Source organism: Canis lupus, chromosome 12 (assembly GCF_003254725.2).
Source record: "Canis lupus dingo isolate Sandy chromosome 12, ASM325472v2, whole genome shotgun sequence".
Classification (NCBI taxonomy): domain Eukaryota; kingdom Metazoa; phylum Chordata; class Mammalia; order Carnivora; family Canidae; genus Canis; species Canis lupus.
Genome location: NC_064254.1, coordinates 28548998 through 28568304, shown reverse-complemented (window position 1 = coordinate 28568304; position 19307 = coordinate 28548998). Strand labels below are relative to the sequence as shown.

General features: G+C 32.8%; 1 protein-coding gene and 1 long non-coding RNA gene across 2 annotated transcripts in view; one reads left to right on the top strand and one right to left on the bottom strand.

The window, feature by feature from the left end:
• The window catches only part of EYS (eyes shut homolog), a 1522493-nt gene that overhangs the window by 327269 nt on the left and 1175917 nt on the right, over positions 1–19307 (top strand). The gene's annotated exons all lie outside the window — the stretch shown is intronic.
• LOC125752224 (uncharacterized) overlaps positions 1–19307 on the bottom strand; it is a 54995-nt gene that overhangs the window by 9256 nt on the left and 26432 nt on the right. Inside the window, exon 2 of the long non-coding RNA XR_007401202.1 lies at positions 1474–1584. This is a non-coding gene — a long non-coding RNA (uncharacterized LOC125752224). The remainder of the gene's footprint in view (positions 1–1473; positions 1585–19307) is intronic.

Below are 19307 nucleotides of genomic sequence, written 5' to 3'. Positions count from 1 at the left end.
CTACAATAGCACATATTTAAAGGAATATAATTTATAAATTAGGTCCTGTTAAAATTACGTTCTAATAAAACAACTTAGATTTGTAATTAGTTGCACTTTTTTAGAAGTAAGTTATATCAAGATATAACTTCTTTTTTTTAAGATTTCATTTATTTATTCATGAGAGACACACACACAGAGAGAGGCAGGGACACAGGCAGAGGGAGAAGCAGGGTCCATGCAGGGAGCTCAAGTGGGACTCGATCCCGGGACTCCAGGATCACACCCTGGACTGAAGGTGGCGCTAAACCCCTGAGCCACCTGGGCTGCCAAAGATATAACTTTCTTCTAAAAAATCTGGCAATGGACTTTAATTATCAACATTTTCCTAAAGGAAAACAGATTTTTTAAAAGCTGTCATAATTTGCCAGAAATCATACTTTTTAATGCATATTATAATTTTTAGCAGTTATATACATTTTCATGATTTTTTAGCTTCAGCATACTAACTTAATTTTCCATTCATCTATACGGAATTAATCAAACGAGATGAAATTTGTTCTTGTTAAACTTTCCTTAAAAGTTTAGTTATAAGGTTTCAAAAACTTTATATATTTATTTGTGTGTATTTATCTATATTTTATAAATATAAATTAGTACCTTGATGTGAATTTAATTAAAGGAAATAAAATATGCATATAAATTCTTGGGTATTGTTAATAGCTACATTAAAAAGTAGAAAAGACAATGATGTCCTTAAGCTTCTTTGGTTTAGAAAAAAGTAAAAAGTAATATATTGTTTTGACTAATCTTTCACTACATTTAAATTGCTAATTGATTTTAGAATATGAGTTGTCATTTTTTTTTAATCACCATTGAATAAACATGATGATAGTGCATAATGCTATGTTGAAAATGAATAATATGCTTCAGGAGATACAAATTAATATTAATAAAAGTCACTTTGCTTTTAAATTGTTCAAATGCAAGCTACATATATTTTCTCAAAGTCATTAAAGATACAGAAAATAAATCGAATATCTTCAAAAATCTTCCAGAGCTATTCACATAATTCAAATAGTACTGCAATGTTTAAAGATAGTTTTGTTAATGCATCACATTGTCATTCACTCTTGTAAACACAATAAAATATAATTGACTTTTCTCTTTTGAAAGAAAACGTTATTTTAATGAGAAAAAAGCATGTATTCAAATAATGATTTGAAATATAATTTTAGATAAAACAATTACTTCTCTAGTAAATTGCTGCAAGTTCATAAGAATTTCACAACACAATGTGTCTGAGAGGCCTAGAGGATTTATGTTATACCATGATTTTAGAGAGAGGACGCTCATGCTAATGAGCAGCAGAGTATTGTCTAGGGAATATGTCAGCACCAGGTTGTAAATGGAAAGCTGACCATAAATGCCAAGTGGATAACTAGGGATTCTAATATAGTAACAGATGAGGTCATTACCCAATCTGATACTTACACAAATAGCAAGGTCGAGATGAACTGTGACTCCAAAGGAGAAGGCAGACAGTGTGATGATCTGCAGTTTGGTGCAGGACAGTGTACTTTAGAGATGAATCAATTCAGAAACCTGGAAGTCAGTAAGAATCAGAAGGTCAAACAGAACATCATGAATATTAAAAAAAAAAAAAAAAAGAACATCATGAATATGTACTATTTGCTATCTAAGGTAATTTACTATTTAAGATTTAGTTTTTCCTATCTTTCATAATACTATATGTAAACTGAGCTCTCTGTAGAACTTGAGATTTTTAAGTGTAATAAATAAAATGAAAATCAAATAAATGGTTGAAAAATTCAGGATGTGGAAGAATTGAATAGTTTGGAAGGACTACTCTGTTGTTCCTCAGTCTTTTTTTTTTTTTTTTCCTAGAAGCTAGGTTTGTTGTCCTCTGTTCATTTAGTACTCGCTTCCTGAGTACATATAATAGTATCAGATATACAGTGGTTTGTAATTTGTAATAGCTCCTTAACTCAATTAAAGGAAATAAAAATGTTTTTTTTTAAAGATTTATTTATCCATGATAGAAAGAGAGAGAGAGAGAGACAGATGCAGAGACACAGGAGGAGGGAGAAGCAGGCTCCATGTCAGAAACCCGACAGGTGACTTGATCCTGGGACTCCAGGATTGCGCCCTGGGCCAAAGGCAGGTGCTAAACCGCTGAGCCACCCAGGGATTCCAATAAAAGTGTTATAAAACATTATGTTACTTCATCCTTTAATCTTAATACAAAGACTTATTTTAACAGTTTCCCAAATCTTAGAGAATTTAGCAATTAAGTGAAGAGCCAATCGATGTTTGCCACTTCCTAAAAATCTGTCATTTGAGTGTGCAATTTTAATGAGAGACTTGTAAGAAATAAAGTTTCATTTAGTCTAACCATCCAATGATTCTTGAATCCCAACTCCACTACTTCAGACTAAAGTTTTATCCCCTTTAAATATGAACATTTCCACAGTGATGAATAATTCAGTACTTCCCAAAGGTAGCTCATTTCATCTTTGAGTAGTCATTTTGAAAATTCACTTATATTTGGAATGAATATGTGTCCTCCTAATTTCATTTTCTGATTCCACCTCTCTAATTACATGACTTAAATGATTAAAAACGATCAATTAACACCTCTTCCTCAAGTCAACCTTCAAATATTTTAAGATTCCTATAATATGCCCTAAGGCTCTTTCTAATTCCCCTTGCTCCCTCACCCCTCACCCCCCACCCCCAGGAATCTTTTAGAGGCATTTTTAATTTGGTGGAACAAACAAGGTCAGTAATGAATTTCTAGCTCTTTTTTTGAACAACTGTGTTACTCTGGCAAGTCATTCAACTAGTTCCCTCACATTTCGAAAATAAAACAACAAAAAGGCTTTCCAGTATGGAACTCTAGGGTACTTTTTAAGACTCTCTTTGACAGCAACATAATTTTGTTCACCTTTTTGTCACCTTTGAGGTTTTTGCAAACCTCTTTGTATTTGATATAACTATGCAGTCATTTTTTTTAAGATTTTATTTATTCACGAGAGACACAAAGAGAGAGGCAAAGACACAGGCAGAGGGAGAAGCAGGCTCCATGCAGGGAGCCCAACGCGGGACTCCATCTGGGGTCTCCAGGATCAGGCCCTGGGCTGGAGACTGTGCTAAACCCCTGAGCCACCTGGGCTGTCCTCTATGCAGTCATTTAAATCATACTGTTTGATGCAAAACTCAAATACAGCAGTATGTAGCACTGATTCCATAACTTCTTTTTTCATCTTTTGAGTATGTCATTTTAATTCTGCATTTATCCTAAAGGCCCATGAAATGATTTACTTTTCTTCTTCATTAAGATAACTTCTAAAGTAATTGTCAGAATTTAGGGGTCGTTTCTTAGACAAGAAAATGCTGCATCATAGTTCTTCGATTCATTTATTAAAGAAAAAGGCAATGGGGACACAAAACTGACTCATAGCTTCATAAAATCTTTAATTTTATTCAATCTGATTTTAATCTCTGTTTTCAGAAGCATTATAATATTATTTGAGTTGTATCTGGCTATTTTAAATTGCTCCCAGTTGAGATGATAGGATTGCCTTTTCCTTTGGTGCCCTCCATGTCTGATTCACTGTAAATAATCCCTGCTTAGATTCAATTAAATCTAAAGTATCTGCTCTATATGGAAGAGGAGATGAGATATTAAGAATTACTAAACTTTTTTAAGTAAATGGTAGTTCCAAAAGATAATTAGGTAACCACATGTTTTAGTAACTGTTATTTTGCTTTGCCTGTCTTTCCCCTTTGTAATGAAATAATTTTCACTTTGTTTCAGTTTTGTTCCTAAAACTTATAAATTCTCCTTTTTAAAAAATCTCTGTAAAATAATTCATTGGGAATTCTCTAACTGTCACATAGATTTCAGCTTAGAGCTATTTTGGTATGCAACAATATCCTGTCTTCTGTAGTAAAGACCCATTTCCTTAGAATAGATTATCTGTTCATTCAATCCATTTAATAGGTCTGTTATATTCCATGTCTATCCAATGTATTTAACTGTACTTGAAAATCCTTATAAACTCACATTTTTTTCACATTTTATTTATTTCCCATGACCCTATCAATTTCCTCTTAGTTATGTCACCTGAATGCATCATCTTAAGCCAAAACTCTTATTGATCAATGCCTTGACAGTATCATTACTTCTACCTTTTAGATATTTTATACTCCCTTGCAGTCTTTCTTATAGTCTGAACTTTAGCTTGCTACCTTTTTCTTTTTTTTAATTATTTGTCTCTTATTTGAAATGGTTATGCAAATATTTTCCAGATGTTATATAGTTTTTTTAACCCTTGCTATTTATCAAAGTACAAAATGAACCTTATTATATGATCTTAATGGCAATTTCTACTTTACCCAGAAATGCAAATTAAAATATTCATTACCAGTAGAACAGATCTTTTTTTTTAATTTTTTAAAAAGATTTTATTTATTTATTCATGAAAGACACAGAGAGAGAGAGAGAGAGAGAGAGAGAAAGAGGCAGAGAGAGAGCAGACTCCATGCAGGGAGCCCAATGTGGGACTCGATCCCCAGTCTCCAGGATCACGCCCTGGACTGAAGGCGGCGCTAAACTGCTGAGTCACAGAGGCTGCCCTAGAACAGATCTTTTGAGAAAACCATACTCTTTATTATATTTATAGACATTCAATCAGTATATTTATTGTATATGCATAATTCACTGAAACTTAATTCATACACAGTTCATAATTATAGGTTACTTAAAGATGTTTGGATGTGTTGAATGCACATTTTTGTCTCACATCTAACTCTAAGCAAATATGTATTTAAGTGATGTTTTATTTAAACTAAACAATTCTGATTTCCTAAGGTCTATACAACATTTAGATTAAAATTGACATTTTAATTGATTTAGCTGATGGTGTTTGATAAATATAGCTTCTGCTATTAATATAATATATGAATAAGTTGATATATTAACCTTCATTATAATTTGGATTTTCAGATTTCAATTTTAGTTTCTTTTTTTATGTGGTATTTTTGCCTTCAGCTCTTCCTTCACTTAAAAAGTCAGAAGATAGAACTGGACAGGGGAGGTATAAGTAATATTTCACTATTCTTCAGTTTAAGGGATAAAATAAATTTTGATCAAATGAAAATGAAAACTGTTTTTCAGTAATGTAAACACTGTTTAGTCTAATTACTACATTATGTAAGGCTGTTTTGAACAGTAAAATGCACATGACTTCTAAGGTGTTATGTTTATTTTATGACTTGATGCAACTTACTTTTAACTTCCATATATAGTATTCCTTCTGGCTGATACATACTGTCATTTATCCTCCACAACCAGAAAACATTCTGGCAGTTAGAGCTTTACTAGGTGAGATGGGAGTTTAGTTTCAAGCTTGACTAGTTCAAAGCTGACTCCAGTACTTTAAATCTTCATTTATAAGTCATCCTTTCTCATATTAGGGGAAATAGAACCTCAGCCAGCTTCATCTTGAAGCACAGAAATTCCTTCTAAAACCCTGAGGCTAAAGCAGTGACATCTCTAAAGTTACAAATGTCTGTGTGATAACCCTTTTACTCAAAGAAAATGCATTTACTGACTTCAATATATTCCTTTTATTCCTCTAAACAGAAGCAATTCTATCCAGTTATGTATTCCTTGCTAGTACATTGGAAAAGGAAAACATTCTCATATTGTGCTTCTTCTTTAGAATCTTTTTTCATCTCCTTTTATTTGCATTTTACAAAGAAATGGTGCCTCAAGAGCCAAAATGTAGGACATTTTGAGATGTGACATAATACTGGCTGGGATTGGTGAGAATCCTATTTCGAAGTGGATTAAAAGCAAAAACAAAATCTTGTGTTTGTGTTTATATCACATTGAGACAATATGACATCTTATAGGGAAAATGTTATTTGAAAAAAAAATGACTTATTTGAAATAATAGCATCCGCTTCTTTAATTATTAAAAGTAAATATACTGCACTTGTGATGAGCACTGGGTGTTATATGTAAGTGATAAATCACTATATTTTACTCCTGAAATCAATAGTACACTATATGTTAACTAACTAGAATTTAAATAAAAACTAAAAAATAAATAAATAAATACCGAGAAAAAAAAAAAAGAAATTTGCACTAAATTAGAAGCATTTTGCAAAATTCTTAGTAAAATACAACTAAAGTACCTTAGGTTTTCCAATGCATTTAAAATCTTGAAAAAATAAGGGCCATGTTTGTCTTGTTCATATGCTTATTCTCAAGCATCTGGCATAGTGCTAGCTGAATAAGTGTTTGCTTGACTGAAGTTAAGAGTGGGTATTAAACAAATATTTGATGAATGAATGAATGAATGAATGAATCAATAAATAAATAAATTACTGCCAGGTTTTGTGCATGGTGAATAGGAAATACATAAATTAGATAAAACTAAAAGGATCACAGCTTGTAAATGTTAGCTTTTTTGACTATCTGAGCATAACTAGGGAATTTAGAATCAATTACTTCATACATATGCCCTTATTTAATGAATACTGTCTCTTTTTTTACGATTTTATTTATTTATTCATGAGAGACACACACACAGACAGAGACAGAGACACAGGCAGAGGGATAATTAGGCTCCATGCAGGGAGCCTGATGCGGGACTCGATCTCAGGACTCCAGGATCATGCCCTGGGCTGAAGGCAGGTGCTAAACCGCTGAGCCACCCAGGGATCCCCTAAATACTGTCTTTAAAGAAACAATTCTGAAACATATTTTGCAGGTAAACTACTAGAAAAAATGACAAAAATATGAAATTTTTGGATATGCCCCATTTTGTTTTAAAAATATAATATAATTCTAAGATTATTCTGGAAGGCCCAACTTCATGAAGTCAATTGATCTGTTTATGTTGGATCTTTTATAGAAGTTTATCTTGCATACACAGAAATACTTATTTTATCAGTTGATGCTACAGGTATATGTGCCTGGCTACTATAGTTTTTTGAAAACAGGAAACCTTTATAGGATTATACCTTCATAAAGTAGAAATATGAAATTCATAATATAGAAAACATTCAAAACATCAGAAAATTTGTGTTCTAAATTTAGACCTATCAATCATCAATCTTGTGAACACAGATAAGAAATGTATCTTATTAGGGACCTTTTTTTTTTTTTTATTAGGGACCTTTTTGCTTTGGTATTTAAATTTGGGTGTAGTTTTCCTGAGCATTTTATAAAATCACTGTGAAAAACATTGATTTATGAAGCAATTTTTTGAGCACATGATTTGCCTTAATCATGAACTTGAAGTAATAGTAATATTATTATTTCTAATGATAAGATTTGAATTCACTAAACACTTTAGATAGTCTCTACTTCAATCATCCCAATCAGGGGCACCTGGGTGGCTCAGTGGTTGAGTGCCTGCCTTTCACTCAGATCATGATCCCAGAGTCCTGGGATTGAGTCCTGCATCAGACTCCCAAGAGGGAGCCTGCTTCTTCCTCTGCCTCTGCCTCTCTCTGTATCTCTCATGAATAAATAAATAAAATCTTTAAAAAAATCATCCAATCAGCTGGAAACATATGTATCAGTATCCCCATTTTTATGTGAGATAACTAATACTCAGAGAGTTTATACAAATTTCAAAAGTCAGCAGCTTAGAGTTGTCAAAGCCAGGATTTTAATTTATGTGTCTCTCAGTCTCTTAGTCTTTATAATAGAATACCTTCAAGAAGCGTAGAGCCTACTATGAGAAGTATAATTATATGAAGATAAAGTAGGCCATAATCTACAGTATACTGACAAAGATAGAAGAGCTACAGGGACACAAGACAGATAAACTTTTCTCTCTAGGGAAGTCTTGCAAGGTGTCACTGAAAATGTTCTATGTGAGAGGATATTGGAAGAATGGATAGAAATTTTTACACAGGGCGATGTGGGCAAAAAATCGATGATAGGGAGAGGAAGGGGTGATGAAGTAGAAAGAATGTTCCTCAGTGAAGGGAATTTTCATACATGTCCAAAGTAGTGAAGTAGAGAAATAATTTAATAAGCCTGGGAAACTATAATCAATGTGGTGAGGCAGAGATGCAGGGAATTCAGAGTTAGCTATAACTAAATCGTGAAATGATTTGTATGGCAAAGTGAACAGTGTTAACTCTACCAATAAGGCATTGGAGAACCAAACTACACTTTCAAAGAGGAGAATGGTTAGCTTTCACTCTTGAGAAGTAGAAAGAGAATAGATTAACAAGAGTTAATAATCAAGGTATAGGGCAGCCCCGGTGGCGCAGCGGTTTAGCGCCGCCTGCAGCCCAGGGCGTGATCCTGGAGACTCTGGATCGAGTCCCACGTCAGGCTCCCTGCATGGAGCCTGCTTCTCCCTCTGCCTGTGTCTCTGCCTCTCTCTCTCTCTCTCTGCATCTCTATGAATAAATAAAAAAAAATTAAAAAAAATAATCAAGGTATAACTTTCAGGAAACCAGCATAATAGCAGAATGAGAGATGTTAAGGGCTAGGATTAAGGAAGCAGTAATGCAGATGGAGGTGATGTGCTAAATGTGAGAAGCACCTGAAGTAATATTAGCCAAATATTGTGACCAGTTTGGGCAGATGAGGGGAGAGAAATTAATGATATTAACCTTTCAGATATAGTGACTAGGTAATTACGATGTATTTAACAGAGCTGAATTTAAGTCAAGCTATTAGGAGGGAATAAGCAGGAGGATTCCCATTTGGGCATTTTAAGGTTGAGATGCGTATGAAACAGGTATATTCCACAGGCAATTAAAATTTTAATACTTTTGGCTTGAAGTCAGAAGTGTGAATTAGCATATACAACACATGAATTCTCTAGAAAGAAACAAGGCTTTCCTTGACAATATGTGTATTTCACCATGGGCAGCAGAAGAGAGTCAATGAGGGAGACAGAGAAAGGACAGTCATAGAAGAGGAGTGTCCAAGTTGGGGAGCTTGTGGTACAAGTTGTTGAGGGGCAGTATAATAGAGTGGAGGCCAATTCACAGAATATGAAAGTATTGTACAACACATAATATTCTATAAATTGGAGGTAGTATTTTCATTATAAAGAAACATTTATTTGTCAGGTATAAAAGGATCAAATGGCCAATGAAATGAAAAACAAGGGACGCCTAGGTGCCTCAGTGGTTGAGCATCTACCATTGGCTCAGGGCATGATCATGGGGTCCTGAGATTGAGTCCTGCATCAGGATCCCACTGGGGAGCCTGCCTCTCCTTCTGTGTCTTTCATGAATAAATAAATAAAATCTGGGACACCTGGATGGCTCAGTGGTTAAGCTCTGCTTTCAGCTCAGGTTGTAATTCTGGGGTCTTGGGATCAAGTCCTACATCAGGCTCCTCACAGGGAGCCTGCTTCTCCCTCTGCCTATGTCTCTGCCTCTCTCTGTGTGTCTCTCATAAATAAATAAATTAAATCTTTAAAAAACAAAAAAAATAAAAATAAGTCCCTAATTATTTTTGAGTTAATTTTTGTGAGAGGTATAAGATTTGGATCTAGTTTCATTCTTTTACATGTGAATATCTAATTAGCTCAGTACCTTTATTGAAGAGACTATCTAGAAATATTATTAAAAATTATATTTATTTATTATTTATTAATATGTTTATTAATAATATTAATATATTATTAATATGTTTATTTCTTACATCCTAAAAATACATGTTTAATCATGTATAAATTATTTTAAGGGACAAGAAATGAGCATAAAATATTGTATATGGAATAATGACTCCATGGAGGTTGTGTTAATACATAATAAATGCCATTGAATACTTATTGCATACTAGGTCCTTTGCTATACGTTTTATCTGTTAGAGCATTTTATTCTTCTCATTTTTAAGGGGTTAATATTATTATCCCCAGTGGACAAACTAGAAAACAATAGCATAGAGATGTTAGTCTAATTTCCAGAGATTTAAGAGTAAGTACAAGATGGGTGGCCTGGGCGGCACAGTCAGTTAAGCAACCTACTCTTGGTTTCAGCTCAAGCCATGATCTCAGGATTGTGATATTGAGCTCTATGTTGTGTTCCACACAGCACAGAGTCTGCTTGAGACTCTTTTTCTCTCTCTCTCTGTCCCACTCTCCTGCTCATTCTCTGTCTCTAAAAATACATAAATAAAATATATTTTTTAAAAACCAGTAAATAGAAGAAAAGGATTTTGGGGATAACAGCTTCATGTTCTGGATTATATAACGTATATAATTCTATAATGCCTTTCAAATGATTTGCAGTTATGATACCCCATCAGAAAGATCATTAACCATTCCTATGACTTGTCTTTTTACTTCTCTCCCATTTTCATTTATTTAGTAGGTTTTAATTAATACTTTCTATTTGAAAAGCTCTCTGTATTGCACTATAAAGAATCTATAATCAAATCTGATACATTTCTGATCCACAAAGATGTTATTGCATCTTTGATGAGTTACATGTATGTGAATTATTACAGTATAAAGAAGAATATGGTCAGAACGTTAAAGATGAAAACCTATAGGATTTCATTTATTAATTATATATATTGAATTAATACATACATGCATATATATATATATATATATATATATACATGTACATGTATACATATATATACACATACCCCTTTTAATGCTTGGCAGCTCACTCCATAGGTACTAGGGATTTAGTGTATGCTCTGGCCCATGGCTCAAATCTCTCCACTTTAGGATTAAACCACTCATTCATCCAACTACTGAGAATGTTGACATGTGCTAACACTCATACAAATCTACAAATTGCCATTGGATAGGAAGAGAAAGGAGAGCCAACAATTGGGCAGGAGATTGGGCCGATGCAGCCAGTTAGGTCACCTAACACAGATGTTGCACAGATGTGTAATGTCATGAATCAATGCATGGAAATAATTTAAATAGGCAAGACAGGAACAGACATTTCTCCAAAGAAATATAAATGGCTAACAGAAGCATGAAAAAATACCCAAATCATCATCAGAGAAATACAAATCAAAATCATATGAAATGCCACCTCACATCTGTCAGAAAGGCTAAAATTAATGACAGAAAACAACAGATGTTGTTGAGGATGCAGAGAAGGGGGACCCCTCTTATACTGCTGGTAGAAATGCAAACCAGTGCAGCCACTCTGGAACACAGTATGGAGGTTCCTCAGAAAGTTAAAAATACAGCTACCCTACAATCTAGCAATTGCTCTACTAGGTATTTATTTAAAGTATACAAAAATAGTGATTCAAAGGGGCACATGAACTCCAATGTTTATAGCAGCAATGTCCACAATAGCCAAAATATGGAAAGAGCTCAAATGTTCATCTACAGATGAATGGATAAAGAAGATGTGGCATATATATACAATGAATATTACTCAGCTATCAAAAGAATGAAATCTTGCAATTTAAAATGACATGGATAGAACTAGAGTGTATTATGCTAAATGAAATAAGTCAGAGAAAGACAAATATCATGGTTTCACTCATGTGGAATTTAAGAAAAACTGATAAACATAGAGGAAGGAAGGAAAATTAAAATAAGATAAAAACAAAGAGAGAGACAAACCATAAGAGACTCTTAACTGTAATGAACAACATGAAGGTTGCTGGAGGGGAAGTGGGGGGGGGGTTGGGTGATTGGCATTGGGGAGGGCATCTGATGTAATGAGCACTGGATGTTGTATAACTGATAAATCACTGAACTCTACCCTGAAACTAATACACTATATGTTAACTAACCTGAATTTAAAATTTAAAAAAAGAAAGAAATAGGAAATAGCTAATAATATGAATGCTGAACATAGGTAAGCAAAGTTCAGAAACTAAAAGTACCTAACTAGATTTGGCAATAAAAAGGGCATCAATGACTATAAAATGAGTAGTTTGTATGAAATAATGGCTAAAAAAGCTAAACTGAAGTTAATAAGAAAGTCAATAGGAATGAGTAATTAAAGACAATGAACGTGGTTGCTTTCAAGATCTGCAGTAATGCAAAGGGAGAAATATGGTAGCAGCTGAAGTGGGATACAAGATCTACTATACAAAGAGAGTACACTAGGATGAGACATTTAAAAGCATCTTCACTATTCACTATTTCCTGGAAATTGTTAATGTGTTAAAACAAAAAATATATATACCTATATACATAGAGAAAAGAGTATATATATATATATATATATATACACACAGAATTATACTGGATTAAAACAAAATTGTATATATACAGAATAGTATTATTTACAGAATAATATATATGCATATATATACATATATATACAAAAACAGATATAGTCTCTATAGCATGTGTGAGTATGCATGTATGTGTGCACATGTACAAGCATGTGTTTATGTTCATACATATGTGGTGGAAATTTATAAAACAATACATTTTGAGGAAGATATCATAACTCAGACAAAGCTCTCATTTACAGTTTAGCACTTTGAACTAAATTCCACTGTCATGAGTTGTTTTCCAGTAGGCTCACACAGTCTTATTGCTCTTTCAGTATGAATGCTGTGTTCACCGATCTCAAAATAATTCAGTCCTTGTAGTGTCTGTACAAAGAACTGATTTTTTAAGCTTTTGAAAAAAATCTCTGCTGTCATTCTCTTTTCATTCCCACATGTATTGCCTGGTGTTTTTTATTATTTCCATATGTGATCTATGATAAGCAAAAAAAAGGGGGGGGGAGAAAACAACTGAAATTTATGCCAAATGTATATAGCAGTAGTGCAACTAGAAAGAACAAAGGAAGTTGTTTGTGCCTAAGGTACATATAGAATGTTTAATCTTTTTCTTTTTAATGTCTGATTAATTTCATATAAGGATCATAAAAATTGTGAAGGAAATGTGATAATGGAGGAGGAGAATATGAGAAAAAAAAAAGAAAAAAAAATAGGACAAGGGAAGATACACAGAGACAAGTATTCCATAAGATATAGGAAAGGTTAGATCCAGAGGCAGGAGGAGGGAGAAACTTCTTTTATGTGGAGGGAGGAAGAAGGGGAGAAGTATAGAAATGTTATTTTATAGGGAATAAATATTGAATTGGTCCTTGAAGGAGAAGGTAGATCTGCTTGTTCAGAGTTGTGGAAAGAAGCAGGAAGGAGCCAAGGCAGGTATAGCAAAAGAAGAATTAATGTGATAATTCAATGAGACTACATCAAAGTTACATAAAGTGGGGCAGTGTGAAGTGAATATGGAAGGACTGTTGAAGAAGACATTATGGAAAGAACTAGGAGTTCCTAGTTGAGATATTTGAATTGTGTCCTGGGAATATAAAAACATCATTGAATAATTTTGATCAAAGGAGAGAATTAGATGGAACAATATCATCACCATAAATTTTACTGGGCATATTTAAGTTATCCTATTAGATTCTCTTCCTTTAAGAAATTGGGAATTTGCCTTACTCCATTTTAAGCAACCTATTCAAAATCACCCAGAAAGTCATATATCCTTTTTCTGGCTAGCTTAAAATACAGTGGTCATTCATTTGTATATTCCTTTTGGTTGGGAAAATTTGGTGGGACTATGGATGTTTCTTCCATTGAAAAGGGATCCAAAGATAGTAATGATAAAATTACTATATAAGAAAGTAAAATTACTTTATATAAATTTTATTATATAAAGTTACTATATACTATATAAAGAAAGCTAAGTGAATAAGAATGTTGAGAAATAGATGTAGATCCTCATATGAAATCACCCCTAGATGTTCTGAATTGTTAATATCCTCTTATTGAATGTTGTAATTTTAGTAAGAAAACTCTGGAATACAGCCTTAGTAATAGTCATATCAGAGTTTGGGGATGCCTGTTACTCTAGTGATTTTCCATTTCTTGTTAGTTTTACTTTTAGTCTTTGTCATGGGTTCCAGCTTCACTCACAACTCTAGTGTTTATTTATTTACTACTGTCTTCTGTTCACCAGTTGAAAGATCAAATGACATTGCCTAGATTAATTAGCTTCTTTAATATTTGATTATAATATCCTCAGTATCCTGACAATTCAGTAAGAGTAGAATCCCTGTATGCCTTGCCCTGGGAAGACGTTGCCTGCAATTTGTGTACCATGACCAGAACTTCCCCTGGTTCCAGCAATCCATACTCCTGAATTCTTCCAGAATGCTTGCTTTCTTGATTCACATTCCTTCTACTTTTTTAGAATGCTGTGTTCTGTAGGTTTTTCTCCGAAAATACTAATTTTATTTTGAAAATTATTCTTAAGCTTTCACAATGCTCATTGAGATAGACATTTACCTACAAATGTAAATATCATGAAAATGCTGACAAATTTAAAAGCTGGACATTTGTATTTAAATTATAGATTATTGAAGGGAAATAAAACCCCTATATTTTTACAGGTCTAAGAATTTGGTCCAAATTATGATTTCCCCATCCATGATATTTAAATTAGGGATGAGATTAGTTTAGTTCAGAGAAGGACCTAGCATATGACTTTTAAGCCAGTTCGGAGGCATTAGGCTTAAAACTGTATACCAGACAATAGAATACACTAGAGTGAAGGGGGATATTTAGATAAAATAGTTCCTAGGGCAGATCTTGTTTACATCTTAAAAAGTGACATTAATGAAATATCACTTTGGGTTCTACTTTCCTCTTCTGGTGTTTACTGTTGTGGTAGGAGAAAGCCCACACTTATGTGGGTGATCCACGTGAAAGTTATTTCACATTCTAAAGGACATGAGGTGGATTGATTATGAGGGCAAGTGCTCACTTCAACAGCACTTATACTAAAAAAAGATCATGAGGGCAAGCTTTACCTAATAATTGCAACCAGTTTGTCTCTAACACTTGAGCATGACTCACCTGTGCTTACTCTTGTGTTTTAAATTCATAGTAAACTAAGGGCAATTGTCACAACAAATGAACTTGGTTTGCAGTGACAAAGAACCTGTTTTTAGAGGTTGACTGTAACTCATTCTGCAAGGCTCAAGAATCTTTTTAGGGATTCTAAGAGAAGACCAGAATATAATAGCGTTATCATTTCTCCTGCAGCTAGGTTAGTTTGTATGTCATTTGGGAGTGAGCCCTGGATTAGCCATGAACTATTAACTGATTTTTAACAGTGATTAACTGAGGTTTATAAATATAAATGTTTTCCTTGTCAGCATGTTTTTTAATTTAAAAAGGAAGATATTTCTAATAGTACGTAGTCTTTTCTAAAAGACTTTTGGCATATATGGTCATTCATATTTGGGAAACATAATACATATCAACATGTGGTCCAGAAAATATACAAATTTAATAAATTAATTATTAAGTAACATCTTTATGTTACATAAATAGTTTAAATATCTATTCTACTAGCATATATTATACAAATGTATGGAAGTATTTTATTATGAAAGACATTTTAAATAAAATCCAAAAAAGAAAGCACAATTAGAGACCAGGATCAACAAAAGAAATAGTTTATTAGTTAAGTGTTTTATAGGTTCTGCACTCAATTCCAATGTTGGGGAGATTTTCTCTGCACACCACCAGTTTTCTGACATTTGATAGAGATCATAGAATTCAACTTATTGCCAACATTATCTACCTAAAGATAGTAGCAGATTCCACAGGTTAAGAGCTCAGTTGCCATGTGTGCTTCTGACCAACTGGCTACAGATTGGAGGTTCCAATAAATCCCTTTAACTCACGATGCCAATCATGAGACCAGTTTGTAACCTGTACTTCTGACAAAATGGCTATAAATCAGATGTTCCCACAACCCGCTCTTTGGTTTTGATTAATTTGCTAGCACAGCTCACAGAACTCGGGAAATCTGTTTACTCACTAGATTACTGATTTATTACAAAGCATATTAAAGGATACAAATCAACAACCAATGAAGAGATACATATGGTGAGGTCCCCCCAAAAGAGCTTCTGCCTTCATGGAATTTAGAGCCTAGACTACGGCATGTTGAGGCGTTCTGGTTCCCCATCCTACTAGTTTTATGAATGCTCTACTTTTTTTTTTTTTTTGATCAAAGCTTCATTACATATGCATGATTGATTACATAATTGGCTATTGGTTATTGAATTCAATTTCTGGCCCCTCACTCCTCCCTGGATATCAGGGGGTGGAACTGAATGTGATTCCCCTATATTCCTGGTTGGTCCCCCTGGCAAGTTTCAAAGTCAACACATTAACATAACAAGAGACAGGTTTATTACTCTCAGCATAGGGAATTCCAATCATTTTAGGAGTTTAGGTTTCTGTGCCAAAAACTTGGTGAGGACCAAATGTATATTTCTTATGATAAATCACAATATCACAGGTGTATACATCTAGAAGAATTTAAGTGAATGGAGGAAAAGAAAATAGATAAGATTAAATAAAGTAACTGAAGGAAATTATATAAATGATTAAGGAAAGGATTAAATAAAGTAACTGAAGGAAATTATATAAATGATTAAGGAAAGAGGGTTTAACTGAAGGAAATTATATAAAAGATTAAGGTAAGACGGTTAAATAAGTGGTCATTATTATGAAATATTTGTGATGTCAGATGTTACTATTAAAACATTGAATAGAAGTCAGATTTACTAACGTGATCCTAAATGTATCACAACTTTGGCAGTCATGTGTAGAGTCCTAGGACTGAATACTCCCTGTAGATTTCTATCAGTATTATCAATTTAACTTTAGGAAATGTGAAATTTAAATTGTTTAGCTAAGATAAAATAAGTCAATGGAAAGAAAAATACATTTACTTTTTAAATTCTTGTTTAATCCATACTGATTTATTTATCTGCTGAAGTAAAATTATATAATACTGATTTTTTCTAAGTATCTATATTAAAAAGTTTTCTTCCTCTTTTAAAGGACCTATTTGTAGGTCCAATATTGTGGAAATTGAGTAAATGAATGCAGTTCTGTTCTCTGCTTCAATGGAGCTGTCAGAATTGTGTCAACAAATTTGTTTATGCCCAGAAGGGAAACTGCACTAAACAATGTGTTTTTATTAAGACAGACGGTATATAAAAATTGGCAGAAGATATTAAAATTCTTCACTAGCAGGCTTGAAAGATAGTCTAGTATTTCCCAATCAATATGTTGTTTCTGAAATCTTATCTGCATTTGTTTATTTTATATATCTATTTATGTGTTTATCTCCATCAATCTTCCAAAAGCAAATAAATTATACTCTTGCATACATTTTCTTAAATTGATAAATGTTTAATTAGTTATCTAATGTGTTACCTTTCTAGAAAATTAAGAATTCATATATTTATGGTAGAGAAAATCATATATGTTTTTCAAGTTATGGCATGATCAAAATACATCAAGCATGGGTAGATAGTTTAATAATGAATAGACAACAGCAAGTACTCAGAATCTGCTTATTAAATACATCCTTTATTATTAAAATACCAAATGCTTTTATTCACAGAATGTGGGAAAAGTAGAGTGTAGATGCAAGATTATGTTTTTGTTTTCCAATGCAGTTACTTTTAAAGAATGTCTTAATACATAATTCGCTATTTAGAAGTATTAAAAAAAAAGAAGTATTCAGAGATTCTGTACTTAAAGTAGAAATCTGTCATTATAATTTTGGCAAGGATGGAAGCCTGAAAGATCTACAAAGATTACTGTTTTAACATATTTTTTCCTTCTTAATATTTATCTCACTGGCATGAAATGACCTATTTGGTTTTGTGCATATTTCAAACAAGTAATAAGCAATATTATATGTATTCATGGTTTTGTATTTTCTTAATATAAAAATGAACATGACTCATATAAAATTGGTCTATTTATGTGGACCATATCCATAACCTCCACCATTAGAGGGGTTAAGATATAAGGCCAAAATGGGTATGACAATCAGGTGAATGGTAATCTCAGAGAGAGTGATTTTATTATTAACTATGCTTGACTAGGTTAGATCATTTATGTTAGGAAAATAAATCTTGACATTTATATGGATAATTTTGTGGCTTACTTGTCAACCTTCCTGTGAGACATGGGTCTGATTAAACTCTGATTGAGAATGAGAACTGTAATACATTATTAATGAACTCTGGATAATTGTAAAGTTTTATGACTTAGGGATCAGTGGAAATTGGTTCCATGGTCAGTTTGAGAAATTATGAGAATACACCTTGCATCGACAGTGCTGATAGCTTAGCATTAGTCATGGTCTTCCCACAGCCATGGCCTGTGACAGCACTAATGATAGTCATTTTGTAGCGTGACCATGCATTAGAATACATTTAGAGGAGCGTAAAATGTCAAATATTGGAGTAAAGGTTTTTCAGCAGTTCCTGGCACAAGAAGCCTTATATTCCCAGAAATTCATGTTTCTTGGGATTTTGACCCATGTATAGATAGTAATCTCAAGATTCATAGAAAAATGTTGATTGAAAATAAGTCAATTAAAAAAAAGAAGTCAATTAAACATTTTTTTTAAAAAAAACAAATGTCTTTTTGAACTTTAAAACTATATTGACAATCAAAGCCAAAGAAAACGACATGAAAGTCGGTTTTTTAAAGTAACAATTGCATCAATAAATTATTTTTCTCATTTTTTAACTGAATGTAGGATAGGATAAAAGCAAACATAGATCTGATGTTTGTTGAATGATTTATTCAAGTAACCAAGTAATATTAAGAATTTTCAAATAAATGATATTTTGTATAATAAAATAAAATATTATATATTTACAATAAAAATATCAAATGGTGGAAATTAAAAGAGCCAGAATAACATAATGAGTAAGGGCATGAACTTGGAAGCAGAAGCTTGGAAGAGTCAAGGCTCCAATATATCTCAGTTGTTGCCTTAGATTATTTATTTATCCTCACGAAGCTTGCTTTTGCTATCTTTGAAGTAGAAATGACAGTGATTTTACTAAGAGGAGTTTTTTAAGGAGTCTCTAAAATAGAGAAATGGTCATTTGGTACCTGATATATAATAAGCATATAAGGTATTTTCATTATTATATCAACACTATAATGTTTCTTAATAAAAAAATGTATTGACCACTTAAAGTAGTACTTCATGATGAAGCCAATATCAAAATTGCTGTATTATATTTGCTATTAAAATGAAAGAATATGGGTCGTAACTATGAGATCTGCTTTGAGAAACAGCTATGATTTCAGTAAGAGCATTTCTCTTCGTATAGATTTAAAGGCAGACTTTTTGTTTTGTTTTTTTTTAGGCTCTACTCTTACATGAATTTGTAAATGTAGATGAAAAGCTACAGGGGTTATAAAATTCAAATAAAATCAGGGAAACAAAGGAGAAAATGTA